Raw genomic sequence first — 23713 nt, 5'->3', positions numbered from 1 at the left:
TACCTACACTGACAGGAGAATCCCTCCCGGTGGCGTAGATAGTGTGTACCCTCAAGGGCTGCAGTGATACAGCTGTGCTGCTATAGCATTTTAAGCGTAGACATACCCCAACTCTTGTAAGGCCTGATAGTACACCTGTTGAAGTAAACAGCCCACAGGCATAAATGAGAACAGGACAGCCCACTGAATAAGAAAGAAGAGTTGGCAATAGGCGGTGGCTCTGGTACCATTTTAGGTCTACAGTAAAGTCAAATCTATATTTGAGACTAAATTGCAAAAGAGCATGATGAATTATTCCCTATAAAATTAGTTATTAGTGGATTACACACACACACACACACACACTCAAAAATGTAAGTTGCCTTTTAGGAATCTATTGCAGAAATTCTGCCTCCGAGTCATATGGCTGCTTTAAAAAAAAATGAAGATATGAGAGACAAAAGAGTCACTATTTCTGAGTACTTGACATATGCATCCAGAAAGTGTAGAAGGAGTCACCTAAAGATGTTAAAATCAAAGATCAAATGACTGACACCTGATTCCTGCAATAATGAATTTAAAATGCATTGCCTTGAACATCTTATGGGTGAAGAGAAGTGTAATGAAACCAAAGAACATCAGATCCATGCATACAGTGGGCAACATTTCATCTAGTCACACCCTTGAAACTAATGGCTACATTGTCCTTTATTTTAAACCTTTAAAATAGGTTTACGAAATGCTTAGTTCAGCCTATGAACTTTTAGCAGGCATCCAATTGGTTATATTCTTAATTAAAAGCAACTGAACAGTCTATAGGTTAATAGTTCTGAAAGAGAGTCTTTCCATTCCATCTCCTCCACTAGCACGTGTGCATGAATGGAAGTAAGTGGCAGGGAAAAAAATTATTAAATCTCTCACTGAATGACACCACTTGTCACATTAGGAATTCAAGACCACTAGCATCAAGTGTTGCTATGAAATCCTAATGTCTATATAACACGTTTTATCAGTGGTTGAAGAAAAAAAATACTTAAATCCCCATTTGACTCTGCCCATACAAGGTCCTAGATCTTTGCTGTTGATGGTTATTACAATTATTTTACAGCACCTCTCTCAGTCACTAAGAAATATAGTAGACATGATCAAAACATAAGAACTTCATCCTAACTCTGTAGAGATCAGGCTGGCTGATACTATTCATTGGTGGTCAGACAAACCTACAGGCTGTGTACACTTTCTTCTGAAAAAAAGATACCAAGGTAACCTTTCTTGAAATTAATGAGCTGCTAGTGGTTTGCTTTTTCATCTACCTGAACTCCTCTAACACTGTAGAATATGCAACTCATTTGAGCCCCAAGAATTATGATTTGGAGACAGCATAAGTCTAGGGACAGCCATGAATGAAGCTATTCTGAAGAGATCAAATAGAAATAAATGAGGTTTGTAATGACTATTTTCTGCTTTGCTAGGTGGTCAGACTACATTAGGAAGTGGTTAGCAAAGCCTTGGACATCCACACAGTACAAAGTAATTTTATTTATATATATATATATTAAGTGTTTACCAGGCATTTCTTTCCGTTACTATACACATATGCACTTACTGAAGATATCAAAAGACTAACACGTGCACAAACGCACAAGCTATGAAGAAGAGGTATATGTCAAGGCTGATAGAAACCAAAAAAAGGAGATCAAGTTTGAAGGTCTCTCTTGAAAGTGTAAATGCTTGCTGTGCATTTTCAAGCTTAGGCCAAAATTATCTTTTATTAAGACATTTGGAATACACTAAAGAAATTGGTACATTTTAAAAAAAACTTAATAGCACATCCTTTCAATAGAATCTTTTTAATTTGACAGGAACAGGGAGCTAAGATACAACGTGGCACTTTTTAAATTATTTTTTGTTGTGCAATGAGACAAAGAAAAAGAAAGCAAGCTAATGACTAAATTCTCTCCTCTGATGGCTGTTTGGGGCGACTGGAAACCTCCAGTCCAGTGTACACCCAAAGGCATACTTTGCTGACAAGTATTTTTATTTATAAAGACAGATTTTGGTCTATGTTACACCTCTAACATATTCAAGTTACTGCTTCTTTACATGCAAAGTATCTCCTCCAGCCCGCCAACCCCACCACATCAGCGGCAGCCATTTTGAGGCCACATGCAGCCTCCGACAGAGATACAGAGTGGATTCTGTGCAGGTCCAGGGTCGAGTGGCAAGAGGCTCAGGTTTAAACAAAAATCCCTCTCTGGGGTTTCTGCTTCATTTCAGGAATGGATTTAAACAAAAAAGCATAAACTTGCCCAAAGTCTTGGACTTCATGCTTACCATCGGGCCTGCCAAGCCCTACACATCGGGCCTGGCAGACAGTCATGACGGTATGTTTCCCATCCACCCAAAACATTGCAACAGCCCTGCTGGAATCTCGCACATCTTGCAAGGTGGTAGGGACTGATTATACCTCCTGGCTGCCCATAATGCACTGCAAGTGCCGCAAATGTGGCCGCACCAGTGCGGACACACTACAGCACTTTCCCTACTGCACTCTACGAAGGCGGGTTTAACTCACAGTGCTCTACATCCGCAAGTGTAGCCATGCCCTGAGTCAGTTTCAGCCCTCTCTTTTCTAGTCTTCTTTCCTCCCAGGCTCTCCCCCTTTGGTGTGCCCTCATGTACTGACTGCCCTGCCCATACACCCACTCAAACTCCCTGGATCGCCTGTACACACATCGATCCACATTCTGCTCCCCCACACCTACCTCTCTGCCCTTGTCCACACCTCTGCTCCACTGGGTTTACAAGAAGTTTCAGTGTGGGGAGAGGAAGCTTAGAGCATCCTTTAAAGGTCTTAGATCACCCCACCGGAAACAAGGGAAAAGCAGAATCTGGTGAGCAGTTTCCCCATTCTACCCTTTTCATTTCCTCATGAGAGAGGGAGTGGCACATGAGATAGCTCATTTTCACTCCCTTCCCTACCAGGCACACAATTGCAGAGGCGTGGCCCCTGAATGGTACTGCAGTGAATGCACCACTGGGCCCTTATAGATGCAGGGATCTTCACAGTATGCTCAAATTTGTTAGTCTCTAAGGTGCCACAAGGACTCCTCATTCTTTATGACAGGTTTCAGAGTAGCAGCCATGTTAGTCTGTATTTGTAAAAAGAAAAGGAGTACTAGTGGCACCTTAGAGACTAACCAATTTATTTGAGCATAAGCTTTCGTGAGCTACAGCTCACTTCATCGGATGCATCCGATGAAGTGAGCTGTAGCTCACGAAAGCTTATGCTCAAATAAATTGGTTAGTCTCTAAGGTGCCACTAGTACTCCTTTTCTTTTTGCTCATTCTTTATGTTTAGTAGTGTACTCTGCTTTCTCCTTTTATTCCCCTTTCCCTTTAATAACCCATTTTGCTGCAAACTATAGTTAATGACTGTGAGATGTACAATTTGACCCCAGATTGTTAGTGTCTTCTGGGTCACAACTGAATAATTCAAAAGCTGAACATTTGATTATTTTTCCCTCTTTCCACCTACTGTCCTCAAAATAATCCCCAAATAGCAGCTGCCTTTTTCACTAGGAACTAACAACTGACTTTTAAAGATGTGTAAGTCAATGTGGCATAGAAGTGGTGTGAGCATTTCAACTTGCCTATGTAGCCAGACTGCACCAAGCCATCTAATATTTGGCACGTAATTAGAAGGTGAGGGATAGGGGAAGCGACATAAGCCAACATTTTCTGTAGAGTCAATGATTAAACTCGTCCTCTGCAGTCAGCTAAAGTTTTTTCTCTGTTACTCTGTACTTATACAAGTGAAACAAAATTTGGCCTGGCTCGGTCCTTTGTAGTTTACAGAAACTAGAGTAAGCACAACAAAAAAATTGTATATTCTTGCTAAGCAATTGTTCTTCCGGTGGAGGGTAAACAAAAACAACAAATCTTCCCACCACCCCACCCCCCATGCAAGAATATTTCCTGTTCAGAATTGACTCATCTTGCGCTTTGTGGTAAAAATAATTTCTTATGGCACGTCTATGCTGGCAAAGTTACAGCACTGGCAGTTACAGCGCCACTCAGAGTGCTGAAGGAAAACCGCTGTTGTGCGTTCACACTATCAGCTGCCTACGCAATAGCGTGTTCACAGTTGCAGCACTTGCAGTGGTATTTGGAGCGGTGCACTCTGGGCAGCTATCCCGCAGAGCACCTCTTCCTCTGCTGCTGCTAACAGTTATAGGAAGGTGGAGGGGGTTGCCGGCCATCCTGGGTCCTGTCCCAATGGCCCATGATGCATTGCTTCATATCCCAGAAATCTCTGGGCTTCCATCCACATTTAGCGCCATCTTTCAACAGTTTGTGTACTGCACAGCCTGTCTCTTCGGGCTGCAGGAATGGATCCCGAACTGCAGACCAGTATGCCGCTTGCTCTGACTAACACGTCAGAAGTGGCAGTGGAGTTGTTCTTTAAACCACAAAGGCAAGAGGACTGCAACATTGATCTCACCACGTGTAGTAGCTACAACATGAGATTGCTTGTGCCATTCATGGGAGGTGCTGACCACAGTGGAACGCCACTTTTGGGCTCAGAAAACAAGCACCGAGTGGTGGGATCACATCGTCATGCACGTCTAGGATGATGAGCAGTGGCTGCAGAACTTTTGCATGAGACAAGCCACGTTCATGGGACTGCGTGATGAGCTCACCCCAGCCCTGCAGCGCAAGGACGCGAGAATGAGAGCTGCCCTTTTGGTGGAGAAGCATGTGGCGATTGCACTGTGGAAGCTGGCTACTCCAGACTGCTACTGATTGGTCACTAACCAGTTCGGAGTGGGAAAATCAACCATTGGACTTGTGTTGATGGAAGCGTGCAGGGCCATTAATCGCATCCGGCTCCAAAAGGCCGTGACTCTAGGCAACGTGCGTGACATTGTGGATGGTTTTGCACAAATGGGCTTCCTTAACTGTGGAGGGGCAATAGATGGCACGCATATTCCAATTTTGGCACCAGACCACCTAGCCACAAAGTACATCAATCAGAAGGGGTATTTCTCAATGGTTCTCCAGGTGCTTGTGGATCATCGTGGGGATTTCACAGACATTAACGCAGGCTGGTCCAGAAAGGTGCATGACACACGCGTCTTTTGGAACACTGGCCTGTTGAGGAAGCTGTAAGCTGGGACTTTCTTCCCAGACCAGAAGATCACCGTAGGGGAAGTCGAAATGCCCATTGTGATCCTGGGAGACCCCGCCTACCCCTTAATATCACAGCTCAGCAAGTGCAGAATAACAGTTGAGTGTGCTTTTGGCCATTTCAAGGCCCACTGGCGCTGCCTCTGTGGGAAGCTGGACCTGGCCGATGACAATATTCCTATGCTTTTAGCCATGTGCTGTATGCTCCATAATATTTGTGAAGGGAAGGGTGAAAGCTTCACTCAGGGCTGGACTGCAGCGGTGCAGTGCCTAGAGGCGGAGTTTGAACAGCCAGAGACCAGGGCTATTACAGGGGCACAGCGCGGGGCCATAAGGATCAGGGATACCTTGTGGCTTTCAGCTTCAAATTGCTGCCTCTAATGTTTGTGGCTATGCTCGGGAGTGCGGTGCTTGCAATGCGAGGTGGTGACTGGTGCACACGATGCAATACGGGGGTTTAACATAATTGTATGCTGCTTTGCAGTGCTCTTTTTGCTTTCACTTAATAGAGTAAAGATTGCTTTCAGACCAACACAATTCTTTTATTGAAAGACAACCACCAAAGGAGAGAGTCAAAGGAGTGTGCAGGACCATGAAAAAATTCATCAGCAAGTAGGGATATGGGGGATGGGAGAATGGAAGGAATGGGGGAAATGGAAGGTCTCAAGAGGAGGAGGGGTCCTGGGACAGCTACAGATTTGTGTATGTCCAGGGATCATACCAAACCTCCTTCTTTGGAGTATGGTGCAGAGGGTGCTGTACTTCAGCAGGGCCAAACTGCAGATGGATGGGTGTTGAGTGCAGCAGGTACTGGGAGTCCACACTGTTGGTTTGTGAGGAGTGGAATGCTGTGGTTAGAGAGTGGAGCCAGAAGGTTGATAAGATTGTGATGGCGGGGGGGAGGGTGGGTGTGGTGCACAGGAAAGAGCGTTGCAACAGCAGGGGAGGGCAGGCGCAGAGCTGCTCAGTTTGAAGAGCTCATATCACCTGGAGCGTGTCTGCTTGGTGCTCCATAACGGTTAAGAGCTGCTCCGTGGCTTCATTCTTGCGTGCTGCGTTTTCCTTTTGGTCCCTCTTCTTGCTGTCCTGCCACTCCTTCAGTTCCTTTTTTCTCCGTGGCAGAGTGCATCATAAACTTAGGCATAAAGTCCTCCTTAGTTCTTCTTGGACGTTTCCTAATTCTTTGCAACCATTCTGCTGCTGCTAACAAAGAAGCAGGCTGTGCTCTGTGAAGTTTAAATGCAACATTTTACAGAAGCAGTATTGTTTGCAATAGACAACACTTCAGTGCTTTAAAACACAGCCAGTACTCACACCCCAGCCATTAACTGGCGGACTCCAGGCAAGCACACAAGCCACAAGACCCCCAAAATGGTGAGTAGCCGCAAGAGCAGGGTAAATCACTATTTCTGGACCCTGCTGTACACTGGGCACGTGGAGAGCCAGCACTGTAGGGTGGGCCTGAATCATTCCTGTCCCCACACTTTCCACAGAAGGTGATCATTATGGAAGATATCTCGCTGATGTGGGTGAGTGGGGAATCAAAGGAGGGTCTTTCTCCAAGACTACAGCTTCTGCCCTGGCCCTATACAGCTAGCCTGTACGCAGCAATGGTCTCCCCCTCCCCAGTGACAGCACAGTGGCGTGGGAAAGTTACAGTTAATGGGGCAAGAAACAAAGCAGCTCAGACGAAGAACCTGCAGCAGTGGATTGCCAAGTATCTCCACAAGAGTTTCCTGGCGATCTCTGAGGGAGATTCCCATGAAGTGAGGGAATCAAATCAACAGCCTATTCTGCCACTCAGACTATGCATGCAGTGGAAGACAAGTCTGCTTTCTGCAACCCTCCTGCCCCCAACAACTCGCTTCAGCAATTCCCAAAAATCAGATCCACTTAACAGGGGTCTCCTGTCCAGTTTGTGCTTCGCCAATCTCCGACTGCTGTGACTGGCTAGCCTCCTCCAGGGTAGAAAAGAGCTCCTGGCTGCATGCATCTCTGGCCTCCGAGTCCCCCTTCCCCTCCCTATCCTCGTCCAAGCTTTCCTCCTCCTGGCTCAGTCCACTCTTGACTGGAACGGGAGCCACCAAAGTATCCACAGTGGCCTTTGCAGTGGAGGTGGGGTCGCCACCGAGTATTGCGTCCAGCTCTTTGTAGAACCAGCAGCTCGTGTGAACAGTACCGGAGCAGTGGTTTGCCTCCCACGCCTTGTGGTAGGCATTCCGCAGCTCCTTCACTTTGACCTTGCCCTGCAGTGTGTCTCAGTCATGGCCCCTTTCTGTCATGCATCTAGAAATTTGTCTGTAGGTATCATAATTCCTGTGGCTGGAGCGCAGCTGGGACTGGACAGCCTCCTCTCCCCAAATGCTGAAGAGGTCCATCAGCTCGGCATTGCTCCAAGCAGGGGATCGACTGGTGCGTGGAGCAGGCATGGCCACCTGGAAAGATGCGCTGAGACCACTGCACGCATCACCGAGCAAACAGGAAGGGGACTTTCAAATTTGCAAAGGAATGTACGGGGTGGGGATGACTGTTGGTCACTTGAGGGCAGGACAGTAGAGTTCAAACCAATGACCAGAGAGGTGAGAACAGGCATGGTGGGACACCTCCCGGAGGCCAATCACAGAGCTCTGTTCAACTACGGTGTCTACACTGGCACCGCAGCACTGTAGCCCCGGCACAGGAAGCTGTACGCCTCTCATCGGGGTGGGTTTTTTTACAGCGCTGCATCTGTGCGATTTCTGCGCACTAAGTGGCTTGGCAGCGTGTACACCTCAAGTTACAGCACAGAAAGCTGCTTTACTGCGCAGAAACTTACCAGTGTAGACAGGGCCTTAATATAGCACAAGTGTCTTGTTTAAAGGTCATTTCCTTTTCTTCACTCCTATTTAGTCACTTCTAAGGAGAAGATTTTAATGCTTCTGATGACTTATGGACACAGGGAAATCTAAATTTAACAAGGCTTTTTATCTATCTGCCAGACACTATACAAGCACATAGATACTATGTGGCTCGTTCTTTAGCCATGCAAAACTGGTGTTTTCTCACTGAATCTTCACAGTCTGAGCCTCATTTCAAATTAAATACTGGAAGTATTCTTCCCAGAGAAAAGCAAGAGTTTTACAAGATGACATGGGCCTGAGCTACCAAATTCAATTCTGGTTTGGATTCAATGGTGTTTGGATGCAACATTAGAGTTGGACCCCTCTCTACTATTAATAAACACCACAAATTTATTATTACTTCCTAGAGATAGAAAGTCCAAATTACTACCTCTCATCTTTTTAATGTCCCCTACTTCAGTGGCATAGAAATCAATGGAATGGTGCCTGTATTAGCAGGAAATTCTGTTCTACTGAGTGGGTGGGGATGAGTGATTAGACAGTTGCTTAACCCCAGAAATTTTTTGTGGTTCCTCTTTCTTATATTTCCCAGAATGCTTTTATTTCTTGTTGGGTCAAATCGTGAAAATGCTCTGACAAGCAGCGCTGCTGAGTTGAACATGAGGACTACTAAGGGTAAGTGTATTCGCAGCAGCAAGCATTGGCAGGGTTAGACTCTCAATCCCCATGGTACTACCAGAGACCCACTGAAAGGAAGTTTGGTGACCTATCAGTGCCCTACCTCACAACTGCTGAAACAGCATAAGCATGGCAGAAGTCATTTCCAACAAAATATAAAGATTTTTAGTGGCAATGGTCCATAGTGCTGAATCATAAGATTTTAGTTTCAATAAATAAAGCCTTTTCTGAGACAGAAAACTGGAGCAATAAACACAAGGTTTAGGCTTGCAAATGCTGAGACAGTCAGTAATGGTTCAGATGAAAAGGCCCAGGATCCAGCAGACGTTGAATCTTTTTCTTTTGAAGTGCAATTGCTACTCCTGGGGTAATTCTATGCTACTGCACAGTGCAGAATTTGCACAGAATTAGTGTTTTGTGCAGAATTTCGTTCCCCTCCCCGCAGAAATGGGCTGTTGGTTGCCACTGGAGGCTGCTGGACCTGGCAGTACCCAACTTCCTCACAAACAGAGGACACTGCCAGGTGCAGGGAGATGGGGAGCCAGAGGATTCCTGGCAGCTCCTGAAGGAATGAGGCGATGTATGGGCTGCAGCCTCACAGTGAGCCCAGCAGGGATGAAGGCCCTGGGCAGTGTCAGCCCTCCACAGCCCAGCCCTGAAAAAGTCACAGGAAACTCCATACAAGCCTGGTCTGACCGGCACCAAGCTGTTTCTCCCTCTAGATCCCTGGGTGTGTGTGTGTGTGTGTGTGGCGCCCCATGGCTGGGCTTGGGAGCGGGGGGGCGGGGTGCAGTTGTTGGGGCCCCCATGCAGCCCCCTCCCTACACCTCCCAACGGTGTACATACACACACACACACACACACACACACACACACACACCAGCTCCTCCTCCTATTTGAAAACCTCTAAAGCAGCAGGGCAAAAAAAAGGAGAATAGAATAAAAGACCGGAGGGGCAGAGTTCTCTCTCAGCCGGCACACGTGACACACACAGACGGAGATGCCGAACAAAAGCATAACAGAAAAACAAGGGTTTGTGGGCATTTCTTTAACTCTCTACTCCTGGGGGAAATCTTTTGTTGTAGTCTGCATTATTACAGACATACTTGCTGACAGATAGATATTTTGAAATAAGTTACCAAAATAACTGAAACTGGAGTGACTGTGTGTTATTTTCACAAATAAAAGTTGCAGAATTTTTTTGCTACAGAATTCCCCCAGGAGTGAACTGCTCTGGAAATACAGTGATACGACGAGCTTACTCAGAACTAGGGAGCTCGCAGTGTCCTTAGGATTAAGAGAGTCATGAAAACAATTCAGAGGATAAGCTCAATCATGCTAATGAATGTAGCAAGAGTGCTAAGCAGTCAGAATTGCCTTTTCTGGTTTATGGTAATACAAAAATATACTTGCTTTGGAGAGAATATATTTAACATGCTATAGCAAAATACGCTTCGGGTGTTCCTCCAGGAATACATTCATGGTCCTTTCATTTCACCAAATCTTGCTCTGAACTGAAACAGAGCAACAGCCTTTTTTTTTTTTTTTTTAAATATCTTGCAAACTGTTCTTTCACATTCTTAAACCATTCCACAATTAAAGAAAAATGCATGAGTGGAATGGATATCCACAAAGGCCTCAACAGCATTACACAACCCTTAAACAATATTTAGAAGCACCTTAAAAGAAACACTACGCCTATACTCATTTTCTAGCAAAAACTGGGATCAAGATCTCTCCTCCCTCAGTTTCTCTTCAGGTATAAAGCCAGACTTGAATTTAATAGAGGACTCAAAGGAACATAAGGGTTTTTTCCCCTTGACACTGTCATGACCTATAAATGTGGCACGATTTTTAAAATGCAGTTTATTTAAATATAGTTAAAATCTCTCATATAGATATGGATTTCAAGCAGGATCTGTATTCCAATTACATGGGTGCTACACTTGTATTATGAAAGACTCCCTATGGCAAAGGAAGGCTTCCAATTATTTTGGATTATTTCCCGTGCTTTTGGAAAACGGATTATTTACTCCTACAGCAAGTGTGCCAGTGACTTGGTGGATGAGCTACGTAACTGGACAGCAGCTGCTGTCATGAGTCAATAATAAAAGGCACCACAGTAATTGCAGTGTTGATTTGTTTTCACTTAAAAGACAGATCACAAGCATTGGTTTTTCTTACAGGTATTGAATGTCTGCTCTGCTATCTCCCACTCGACCTCCCAATTTCACTGGATCATTAAAGTCAACAGCCTTCAGATGTTACTGCCCTGGAAGTGGATTTTGCCCGTCTTAGTACAAAAGAAACGCTCCAGACATGATGGAAGAAGAAAACTGTACAGTATTTGACCTGTGCTCTAAAGTCATGCATCTGCAGCCATAAGACTAGAAGATTGATTATTGCCAGCCATCTAACAAAAGAAGAATATGCCTGAACACCCAAATCTGTATTTAGGCACATAATTAAATAGCCTGATTTTCAGAGGAACTGAGATTTTCGGAAGAGCTCAGAGCACTCAGCTCCTCTGCAAATCAGGCCACTTAATTCTGTGCCTAAATATGGATTTGTTATTCAAACTAAAAATACTGGCCACAGCACTCTGAAAGCAGTCACTCCCATAATCACTTTATAGTAAATTACTCTCAGTATTAGTCACACTTTGGTTAATACACATAGCATTTCTTTTATATTGTGTTAAAAATTTATAACTTTCTACATTAAACATCTGCAGAACCATAGTATGACAAATATTCCTTCAGAAAAAATGATCAATAGTTCTCATAATTCTGAAGCACCTTCATCCTGCCAAAACAATAGATTAACTTACCAGTGAAGACAGTCAGAACATTTGCTAAGAAACAGCTGGATTCATTTATGCTGTTTAACCTCAAATATGGCTCTTTTTTTAAACTTAGCTAAGCTCACTTCCTGTTCACACCGTGAATATTGAGACACCCAAAGCAGGACATACATACAACTACATACTGACAGGGCTAGCAGTCTCATTTCCTTTGTGGCTTCCAAGACCAAGACTGAAACAGTCTTGCCACTGGAAGATCACTGCACTTTTCAGAAGAAGTCACCACACTTATAAAACCCTTTGAACATACACATTTGAGTAAAGACAAATAGGAGGGTGGGAGCCTCTTCACTTATAGTATCTATCGCTTTGATTCTCTTTTCACTGCTACTCCGAAACTTTTCACTGTCCTGCGTCTTTAAATGTAAGTGCCTGTCCTCTCTGCTAGAGGGCAGGGCTGCAAGGCGATTCAAAAAAAGCATCTGAGAGACAGACGCACACACTAACAGATGTTTGTGTTTTGTTTCCCTTAATCTAAAATACGTATTTCGGTCTTTGTGTAGGGAAACAACAATCTTTTCTACTTCAAGTGTATCATGTCATAAGATTGTCAGACACAAATAAAGGGTGTCTATTAACCTTTCAGAATTTCTCTTCAAATCCTAATGGTTAAAAATCAGTAATGTTACTAACATACAGCTGCCCTCCCAAGTCGGCAATTTACATATTAAAAGAGATGCATCACACGTAAAACACCTGACATATGCACTCTAATTGTGATCCTGATTTCATAGGTCAAGTCTGGCAATTGAAATATCTAAGAATTACTACCTTCCCATTAACATGTCAGTGCTAGTAGTCTAAGAATTTGCTTTTGACAGGTATACATTCAAAGACAAGTTATACTATAAAACATATCCATATTTTTATCTAGTATTCTACTTGACTTATTTTAGCATACATTTGGGTGAATGGAAAGCATATTCTTTTGTTAAATGTATTTCTTTAGCAGCTACATCATTGGACTGTACTTCATTATTATGCAGTCATTTAGTTACCTAGTATTTATAGGTTGCTTAATATTTCTGTGGGAAACAGTGAATATTATCAACAAACCATCCCAGACGGCTGATGGTTGCTTTAAAAACAAGTGACCATTTCTAAAGCAGCAACACACATACAGGTGCATAAAATATCAGTAACGTGAAGCAAAAAACAAACAAAAAAACTTGTTTTCTTGTTTGTTGGCATTTTTTCAAACAATTGAAAATAGTGCTAATTCTAAGAAGAGTTTCACCAAGATACACAAAGGCTGCTTTTCTTTACAAAGCAACAATGGGCAAGATTCAATGCAAATCTCTTTACTCAAAGTTTACACAAGTTTGCATTTTTTCTTCAAAAACTTCAGGGCCTATAACCAGTATGCTATAATTTTACAAAAAGTAGAAAATTTTCTGGATGAGGGAAGGGCACAAGTTGGGTGAAGCAATACAAATTCATACTGAACAAGCAATTTCAGTTTTGCACAGCTGTAAACATGCTCTAATCTTCCCAGTTGTTTGGAGGGTGTGGGAAGGAGTATTATAAACTTTTGTTTTTACGTAAACATCCTGGTTTGCAACAACTTGCACTCTCAATTTACAGATTATATAAGGGGATCATGTCCCCAAATGGAAACTTTCAGCATGGCCTTTTATATAAAACAGCAGCACCTCCTTGCAGGCACCTCAGCCCTGTACATAGACCCACACTTCTGGGCATATTACACAATACTGTACAAAGTATCATTTGAAAACTCATGATTTGATGATTACTGTCCTGGTAAAATGTGTGTGGCAACATTTATGTAAGGATATAAGATTCTATAATGTTACCAAGACATGTTCCAGAGGGCAGTCACAAACAAGTTCCCCACAGACAAAAGGCTAGCCAATGCCTCAGCCAGGTGTCAATGGGATCAAAGGGACCATCACCTGATTAAGTGGCTACTCTTCAGCAGGAAAGAGGGTGTGGGCAAAAGATCTACATTTTTACAAAGAAGCAGCTTAAGTAAGGTTCCTGGTCACACTGCTGGTCTGTCTCCTGAACATCAGCTGGAGATGATTCTTGCACAAGAGAAAGGGTGGTAAGAGGAGAGGGCACACACCCCAAATCATCTCTTCCTTGCTTTCTACCCACAACTGCATCAACATCTAAAGAACAAAGGAAGCAGCATTGGACTGGGGGAAAAGATCCTGACCGAAAGAGGTTCAGCTTGTAAGACTGATGGAACACGCGGTGAGAAAGACCTGTGCTTTGTATTTGCTTAGATGTTATTGCATTTTATCGTTCATTTCTTTGTAACCAGTTCTGACTTATATGCCTCATTACTTGTAGTAATTAACACATTTGTTTTGTGGATTTATCTAAACCAGTGTGTTTGGGAAACTCCATTCGGCATAACAAGATTTGTGCATACCATTTTCTATTTTATATGAGCTTGTATTGGCCAGAAAGGTGCTGGGTAGTACAAGATGCACATTTCTGGGAGAAGTCTGGGACTGGGAGTTTGCTAGCGTTGCCCTGTAATATAATTTACGAGTGGCTGGACTACAGCACTCAAGCAGTATAGCTGGGAGAGATTTACATTCTGGAGGCTGTGTGCGCACAGACCAGGAGTGGTTGCTCTCACAGCGAAGCAAGGTGAAAAGGCAAGCCAGGTTGGGAATTGAGGGGATACGGCTTTTCATCACTCCAGAGTGTACCCTGGGTAATGTCACACCTGGTTAGCAGGACATTTGGATGTATTTTCATGTAGCAGTTGTTCAAAGTTAGGTCATGAGGTAAACAAAACCTTAAACACAAACTATAGTAAGTAGGTCACAAGCACCACTTTTTTGGAGGGTGGGACAAAATACAATTATTCCAAAGAAGCTTTGGAATGCTTAAGTTCTGCCTCAGAAAGGAAAGTCGAATCACAATGCAGAAAAGAACATTTAAAATAGTAAGAGTGTATTTTTAGAAGAAATTTTTAAGGTGTCTAAAATTGGTTCCAATTTCCATAGGCTGTTATGCAAAGCTGGTTGAAGATAATCTACTTCCACAAATAAGTTTCCAAATTTCAAACTTGTTTTCAATTCCAGTTGTTTAAATTGGACCCATTTATTGGATTGTTGAAGTTTTGCAAATTTATTTTTATTTGCAAACATTTGATATTGTCAATAACTTTAAAAATGCAGAGTTTTTCACAAATGATGAAATTGCTGACAATGCCAAAATCTATTTTGTGAACAATTTTTTTTTTTTTTTTTTTTTTAATTGAAAGAGGCCACTTTCGGTGAAACTTTTCATTTGAAGAATGAACAGCTTAGACCTCAACTATAATAGGAAAAAAAAAAAGTGGTTACTGACCTTTCGTAACTGTTGTTCTTTGAGATGCATTGCTCATGTCCATTCCAGTCTAGATGTATGTGCCCCTGTGGGCACAGTCAGAGACTTTTGCCTTACCAGTATCCATAGGGTCGGCTGCAGCGCCCCCTTGAGTGCCACACTCATGCATCAGTATATCAGACACCACTGACCCTACGCTCTTTCAGTTCTCTCTTGCCGGCAACTATGACAGAGGGGCAGGAGGGCAAGTAGCTGAATGGACATGTGATCCAGCGGTGTGCCAAACCAGTGCTGGCGTGGCCAAGCCAGCACTACGAGGATCACCTTCACCCTGTTCTGTTGAAATTCATAAGGACCCTGTGGATCAACAGAACTGGGGGAATGGCGAACATTAGAGCCCCCAATCACGGGAGCAGAAAAGCGTCTGACAGAACCTCTGTCGGACCCCTGAAAGGAGCAGAAAACATGGCATTTCCTGTTGTGCCTGGATGCAAACAGCTCCACCCGGAGAGTTCCCCCACCTCCGGAAGATGATGCTGACCACCTCCAGATGGAGAGACCACTCATGGTGAGATGAGAAGATCCTGCTGAGGAGATCTGCCAAGGTATTCCTGGCACTGGGGAGGTGTGTGGCTACGAGACGGATGTTGTATTGTACACAGAAGTCCCATAGCCTGAGGGCTTCTCGGCAAAGGGCAGACAGACAACCTGGCCCAGGCTTGCTTGTTGATATAGAACATAGCTGCTGCATTGTCCATCAGGACCTGGACCACCTTGCTTTTTAGGTGAGGTAGGAAGGCATGGCAGGCCAACCGGACTGCTCTGAGCTCCCCGACATTGATGTGTAGTGAATAATCAAGGTGGGACTAAACCTTGTGTGCTGAGATTGCCCAGGTGGTAACCGATCCCAGGTCTGAAGCATTGGAGGCTAGCAGGTGGACTGCGAATGGAACTCCCTCTAACACTGATGCTGGATATTGCCACCATGCAAGTGACAGGATGTGGTCTGGGACCTTGTCTACACAGTCCATGCTGTGTCTGCTGGGGATGTAGACCAATGCCAGCCATGCCTGCAGCAGACTGGGGTGGAGTCACGCATGCCGAACCACCTAAGTACAGGTTGCCAGGTGGCCCAACAACTGCAGGCAGATCTGAGCGGTGGTGAGAGGGTGATCTTGTATACATGAGATCAGGTCTGCCATGGCCAGGAACCAGACCTCGGGGAGGAAAGCCCTGGCCTGAGTAGAGTCGAGTACTGCTCCAATGAACTCCATACACTGCATCAGGACTAAAGTTGATTTAGCCTCATTTATTAACAGCCCCAGGTCGTGACAGGTGGAGCAAACCAGGACAAGATGACTCTGTACCTGATCCCAGGATCGGTCTTTTATTAACTAGTCCTCAAGGTACGGATACCTCTGCGCCTCAGGTAAGCGGCCATTGGCACTATACACTTCGTAAACACTCTGAGCCGACGAGAGGCTGAAGGGCAGTGCTGTGAATTGAAAATGGTGGTGGCTCAATTAAAAAAAAATATATATATATATATATATATATATATATATATATATATATATATATATATATAAACAAACACCCGTGCCCCGGGAAAAATGTGCCCTTTAAGTCAAGAGCAGCGTACCAGTTCCTAGGATCCAGGGAGGGGATAATGGAAGCTAGGGAGATCATGCAGAACTTTAACTTCTTGAGGGACTTGAAGCGTCGCAGGTCTAGAATGGGTCTGAGGCCTCCTACTCCTGTTATTTCCTAATTCCAAAAGCAAAAGAACCCTTTCCCTCTCATGTCTGGAGGGACCTCCTCCACTGCCCCCAGAAACAGGAGGTTCTCCACCTCTTGCACAAGTAGTTGCTTGTGAGAAGGGTCCCTGAAGAGGGACCGGGAAGAGGGGTGGGAGGGAGGGTCAGCCACAAATTGCAGGGTGTAGCCCCCTCCCCCCCCCAAAAAAAGTGTCGAGCACCCAACGGTCTGAGATCAGCCGCAACCAGGCCGACCAGAAGGAGCATAGAGGGTTGAGGAAAAAGCAGGATTCTGGGCAGTGGCTGTGGTGCTGTCCTCGGGCGCATCCTCAAAATGCCCGTTTCTGGCTGCCCTGGTCTCTGTCACTTAAACCCCTTGTCTGCCTCCTCCTTTCTGTAAGAGCAGGGCTGGGGGACACTCCACGACCTTAACGAAGGCGGAGGAGACAGCGGACAGAATGGCTTTCTAGCCTGTTGAAGGGTGTGCAGGCCCAAGGACTGGAGGGTGGTACGGGAGTCTTTACGGCTGTGAGCTGTGCATCGGTCAGCTCTGAGAAGAGCCCTGCTCCCTCAAATGGGAGATCCTGAAGGGTAGTCTGCATCTCCTGGGACAGCCTGCTTCTTGGGCACCAGCGAGGGGGAACCATGCCAGGTGGGTTCCGGTGCCAGCAGTGCACTGAGAGCGGATGCCAAAGTACTAGTCATGGAGTACAATTGGGAGGGCTCTGAGACAGGACAAAGCAAAGCCTCCATGAGGAGGGCCTTCCAGTGGATATCCTGCTCCTTTTGAGTTCAAAAGCAAAAAGTTTTTACAGATCTGTACTTGTCTTTTCTATGCGATTTCCCCCAGACACTTCAAACACCTATTGTTGGGGTCACTAATGGGCAATGGCCAGGTACACGAACATGACTTAAAGCCTGGAGAATGCTTACATGCCAGAGACTGTGCGTGAACAGCCCAGGAGTGGGGGTTCTCACAGCAGAACAGGGTAAGGCTGGCTCCCAGAGTCAAGGATTGGAGTGACCTAGCAGATCACCGGTCCAGATAACACCTGGGGAACGTCACAGGGGTCTGTCTCTATTTTGTTCCTTTTACGCTTTACAAAAAAAAGGTAACATGCTCTAAAGATTGTTTATTCAAAGAAGCAAGAGGCTCAGATTCTCCACATGACACTTAGGAGGGCTTTCTGCAGCCAGGATGGGAGGTCACTCTCAAAGACGCCATGTGCAGAAGTTGTCTTCTCCAAAAAAAATTTTTCTCCCACCTCACTAGTGCCCTCCAAACCATGAAAGATTCTCAGAATACTCCCCTCTCCTTAAGCACCTGTGAGATTGCACCACACAACCACCACCTTGGCTAAGAGACAGCTATAAGGATTTATGGACCCAGAGATATTTAGACTCCTTAAAGCAGTTATATCCCTCCAACGCCTCTCCCAAAATCTCCCACAGCACCCAGCCATTTGGTTCCCCCCCCCCACCCCCCAAAATTGTCTCATCCCAGAATTCAGTGATATTTGGGCACCTATCTCCTTTAGGCTCCTTTGAAAAACCCAGCTGTTATGCCAATCTCATATAGGATCACTCATGCCACCTAATTTTCCAGTGTACATGAGGGAGAAGTTTTAAATAAACCCTAGTTTCATGAGACCTTCCTTTTCAGGTTATTTCTGATTCACTCTGGTTTGTGGGGTTCCTCCTGTTTCAGTTGTGTTTGTCCTAACTTCATTGTATGTACAGTACAATAAAGCAATTTTGCTGCCACAGGAAAAAAAATCTGAAAAAAACCCCACAAAAACAGTTCTTGACTGTTCTAGAAAGGTTTCAGCATTTGCCTAAAGGAAGATTAAGTATCTGGCCTTTGGTTTTTGTAATTTGTTTTCATATTCAGAGGCAAGCTTTCGGAGCTGCACATGGAAAGGGTATACTATTAAAATAGACTTTTTTTTTTTTAAACATATTACAAACTCTTATCACATACCTATGAACTCACGTTTACATATATTTGATACCTTTCATATAGCTGTGTATGTGAAACCAGATTCTGACCTTTGCTGAACTAACTGCATTGCTATTAGTCCATATAGCATCTGTCCATCTGAGAAGCCATCTGTTGCACCATCTCCAGTCTTAATTAAAATCACCAGTGTAGGAAGCACTAACCGTCTCTGGCTGTCGATGAATAATGAATTTCAGTCTACAAAAGCTGTCAACCCAAAACCTTCTTCAATCATTAAAAATATTATAGCACATTACAAACTGTTCCAAGTCCTCTTCAGGATGAGAGCCATATTACTGAGACACAGTTTATTGCTGGCCAGTCCATACAACCGGAGCCAATACTTTTACTTAGTTTGATTTGGGAAGGATCAACCCTCCACTAAGTTATTGGAGTAGGAAATTGGGCAAGAGGACAAAACTTGGGACAGAGAAATCATTTAAGTATTCCTTCCCAGAGCTTTAGGCTTTGTCTACAATGCACACCTTAGAGTGGCACAGCCGTGCCACTAAAGCCTTGCCATTGTAAAGCATGCAGTGTAGCCACTCTGTCTACAGAGAGCTCTCCTGACAAAAATAAAACCATCCCCAATGAGGGGCGGTAGCTCTCCCACCGACGAAGCACTATCCATACTGGCGCTTTTGTCATTAAAACTTTTGTTGCTTGGGATGTGGGGGGGAGGGAAATCCTCCGAAAGAAAAGTTTTAACAACAAAAGTGCGGTATAGACAAAGCCTTAATGTTACTAACTAAATTCAAAGCTATCGGTAATTAACAGAGGAACTGTTCTTTGGAGAAGGATCCAAGACAAATCTCATCATTTAAGTAGCTAAATATAGACTCAAAATTCAAAGTGCTCTAAGCCATGTTTTGATTAGTTTGTCAGATCATCACCACCACCACCACTCCCATAACCGCATTGGTCATTGGGGCACCATCATTGATAAGCAATCAACCAATTGTCTCCACCCCTGACGATTCTGTGTCAGTGGCTGAGTCTCTGAAGTCCATTCTGGTCCACAGTTACGTTACAAATCCATCTATTCTTCTGTCTACCTCTTCATGTCTTCCCCTGTACTGTCCCTTGAAAGATGATCTTGGATAGGCCAGATGATCTGTTACATGGCCGTACCACTTCAGCCTAAGCTTCTTTACAGTCGTGGGGGAGGGAGGGTCTTCATATGACCCAGCGCATTGGGTGATAATGTTGCGGACCTCTTTAGTGATGTGGTCGAAGGAGGAGATGCCCAGGATTTTATGGAAGTAAGTATCTCATCTCTACTACCTGTATTTTCTGTTCAAGTTCTGCCATAAGGGTCCATGTCTCGCACGCACACAGAAAAATGGAGATGACCAGCGTGAGCAGCAGTTTTAATTTGGATTCTAGGAAAATGAATGTTCCTCCAAATTGGCTTTAGCTTTGCCACTGTTGCTGTTTGTGCAGTTCTTGCTAGAATTTCTGCCTTTGATCCTTCATCAGTGATGATTGCCCCCAAATACTTGACCTGTTTCATTGTCTCCAGCTCTTGTCCACTGACAGTGATATGTGAGCTGATCCCGTCACGTTTGTCTGTCAGCTTGGTTTTCTCTGCACTGATTTCCATACCATATTTCGCAAAGGTTTCATCCAATTGTTTCACAAGTTTACCAAGTTCATCTTTGCTAGTTTCCTTTTCCATCCAACTGATCTACACTGCACAGGGCTGATCTACCGAACTGCTGTATCACCCAGTAGTTAACAGGGACCTGAGAGAACCTTACTCTTCTCTTTACGCTGCATTATTCTCAGAATGACATGAAAACTGCCATTACTATTCTCTGAGTAACAGCCCCCCCAACTCAGAACCAGAGGTTCTCAAACATTTCCCATAGTGTGGCCCATGTTTTAATAGAGAGATTGCCCCCTGGACCACTTCTCCCTCTACTCAGGATCAAATAAATATCCCTGTTACAAACTACAGCATGGAGAAAATAACGTAAGTGCTACATATATGTAACTCCTTGGAATGCAATTTCGCAGCTAGAAATGAAGGAGGCGGTGCCGCCGACACCACGTAATCAGTTTATTCTCTGCTAGACACTAGTGGTCCACAGAGATCAGTAATCTCTGCTTTAGATATTGAAGACTAGGTCAAAGAATGCCTGTTTCTACAAAGACATTAATGACTCAAGCTTAAAAACAGAATTTCATGTTCTCTCTAAAACAAGGAGTCTGGTGGCACCTTAAAGACTAACAGATTTATTTGAGCATAAGCTTTCGTGGGTAAAAAACCCACTTCAGATGCATGGAGTGAAAATTACAGATGCAGACAAATATACTGACCCATGAAGGGAGTTCTCACAAGTGGAGAACCAGTGTTGACAGGGCCAATTCGATCAGGGTGGATGTAGTCCACTCCCAACAATAGATGGGGAGGTGTCAATTCCAGGAGAGGCAAAGCTGCTTCTGTAATGAGCCAGCCACTCCCAGTCCCTATTCAAGCCCAAATTAATGGTGTTAAGTTTGCAAATGAATTTTAGTTCTGCTGTCTCTCTTTGAAGTCTGTTTCTGAAGTGTTTTTGTTCAAGTATAGCTACTTTCAAATCTGTTATAGAATGTCCAGGAAGATTGAAGTGTTCTCCCACTGGCTTTTGTATGTTCCCATTCCTGATGTCCGATTTATGTCCATTTATTCTTTTACATAGGGACTGTGGTTTTGCCCAATGTACATGGCAGAGGGGCATTGCTGGCACATGATGGCATATATAACATTAGTAGACGTGCAGGTGAATGAGCCTCTGGTGGTGTGGCTGATGTGGTTGGGTCCTCTGATGGTGTTGCTAGAGTAGATATGGGGACAGAATAGGCAACAAGGTTTGCTACAGGGATTGGTTCCTGGGTTAGTGTTTCTGTGGTATGTTGTGTAGTTGCTGGTGAGTATTTGCTTCAGGTTGGGGGGCTGTCTGTAAGTGAGGACTGGCCTGTCTCCCAAGGTCTGGGAGAGTGAGGGATTGTTTTCCAGGATAGGTTGTAGATCGTCAATGTGCTGGAGAGGTCTGAGCTGGGGGCTCTATGTGATGGCCAGTGGTGTTCTGTTATTTTCCTTGTGGGGCCGGTCCTGTAGTAGGTGATTTCTGGGTACCCGTCTTGCTCTGTCAATCTGTTTCCTCAATTCCCCAGGTGGGTATTGTAGTTTTAAAGAATGCTTGATAAAGATCTTGTAGGTGTTTGTCTCTGTCTGAGGGATTGGAGCAAATTCAGTTGCATCTTAGGGCTTGGCTGTAGACAATGGATCACATGTGATGTGGTCTGGATGTTCTCTAGGGGTCTTGTATAGGTACCCTTCACCATATTATGTGAATATCACCACCAAGATTAAGGAACAAGATATTATCTCCCTTCTTGCTGGCTTACAGTATAGGAGTTTTTCCCATTTTGGTGTGTGGGGGCAAAGGTGTGTAGAAGGCTACTGTGGGAAAGCTAGGTTGAAGAGAAGAGTTTTGCATTTAGTTCTGAATGCAGTGAGGTTAGAGGTCAACCTCTTATTTCTTCTACCAGCAAGTTCCAGTGTCTTGGTCAAAGTTCTGCCATGCAGTCTTGAGTGTTGCCCTCCCTTCATTGTTCCAGTCAGCCATGGCCACGGGGAGAGATGGACACTCTTAGGTAGACAGCGCCAATGCTATACAGGGCTTTGAAATCAGGACAGCAACCTGCACCATAACTGTTGACTGTAGCTATTTTATGACAACTGTAAGCTTAGTTATAAAATCTAAATCAATCTCCTATCCATAAGAAATGTTATTGGGGGTGAGAAAGAAAGGTCAGTTATAACGAGACTCCAATTTTCTGACCCAATCATATTTCGTTTAGTTGGAACAAAAGAAAGGACAGGAATGCTTAGATATGCACAAAACTAGATTATCTTCTATATCACATGGCCTATGTACATTATTTCTTTTCAACCACCAGTGTCTGGCACAGATTTGTAAATGATTTACCATTTATCAATACTGAGGTTTAGTGTTACTACTTATTATGAAGAGCTCTAGAATAATGTTAAACTATTTTTAAAATGTTCTTGAACACACGACCTTCAGCCTCAGATGTGGCTGGTGATTTTATTCACTTTGTTTTGATACATTAAAACTACACTGAAAAAGGAGATGGGAATAGAAGATGAAATAAAGGAAATTCCTAAGTGTGTGCAAAACATGGAGCAAATGGAGCAACCATATTGGTCAGGTAAATTTGGATCAGGTAAGTATGCACACATCCATAGTTACAAATACTGTTTCATATGATCACATGCATCATAATGCTGCCCTTTTTCATTGTGATACGTAAAGCAAATAGTCTTCTCAATAATTTAAAACAACTTTATCCAACAAATTTTATTCCCCTAATAATGGCTAAATCAGTACATTCTAAAAATGCCATTTGCACATCAGGATCTCAAAGAACACAGGAAAAAAAAATCAGTGACAAATATAAAAAAATCAAATTTTATGACAAGCTAGAAACACAGTAGTTAGCCCTAGTAGCAATATTCAGTATTGCCTTCACTGACATTCCTCTCCCCCACCTCCTGTCCACCTGATGAAAATGGCATTGCACAGGTCAGTGTCTAGAAATCATAACTCTCACCGCTGTAGTTCTACAAGGTGAAAAAAGTTGTGTTGGGGTTTTATTGGGGGGGGGGGTTTATCAGCATAGTTTCTCCAACTGTATTTGACTTTCTCCGATTCACTTGGCACGCTTGTTTTCTAGGAATATGATTAGTACTAGAAAAGTATTTACAAAATAAGAATAAACTAGGTGATGATCTTCAGCATTCTAGTTTTAAAAAGCCGAGTGGCTATGCTGGAAGGGAGGAAAGTAGGAAACGTCCCCTGCAACTTTTGAGCTCCTAGAGAGTTTATTGTGTCAGCCTGGATCTGCCTACTAGGTCTACACAATCCATTTGTTTGGAATTACACCTAGACAAGAATTATGCATCTTCTCAGCCAGTCATCATGATGCCTAAAATTGCAAAGTGCCACTTTCACACAGGTAAACCTCAGACAGACATGGCTATATCGAGACAGAAAAACAAATGGACTTTAAAATTAGTATGAAGCCA

General features: G+C 43.9%; 1 protein-coding gene and 1 long non-coding RNA gene across 3 annotated transcripts in view; one reads left to right on the top strand and one right to left on the bottom strand.

Annotated features, from left to right (window-relative positions):
* Positions 1–23713, bottom strand: part of FGD4 (FYVE, RhoGEF and PH domain containing 4) — a 179276-nt gene that overhangs the window by 134360 nt on the left and 21203 nt on the right. The window contains exon 1 of one of the 2 annotated variants that reach the window (XM_037878640.2): positions 11518–11577. The exons of the other annotated variant lie outside the window; for it this stretch is intronic. The gene's annotated coding sequence lies outside the window, so the exon portion shown is untranslated. Of the gene's footprint in view, positions 1–11517; positions 11578–23713 lie in introns of those variants that run through there. 2 annotated transcript variants of the gene reach the window in all.
* On the top strand, positions 5251–13932 carry LOC119563768. The gene is made up of 3 exons (XR_005222363.2): positions 5251–5781; positions 8602–8684; positions 10874–13932. It is a non-coding gene; the product is annotated as an uncharacterized LOC119563768 (long non-coding RNA).

This window comes from Chelonia mydas, chromosome 1 (genome assembly GCF_015237465.2).
Source record: "Chelonia mydas isolate rCheMyd1 chromosome 1, rCheMyd1.pri.v2, whole genome shotgun sequence".
Lineage (NCBI taxonomy): Eukaryota > Metazoa > Chordata > Testudines > Cheloniidae > Chelonia > Chelonia mydas.
Note: the sequence above shows the minus strand (reverse complement) of the source record. Positions and strands in the feature narration are given on the sequence as shown.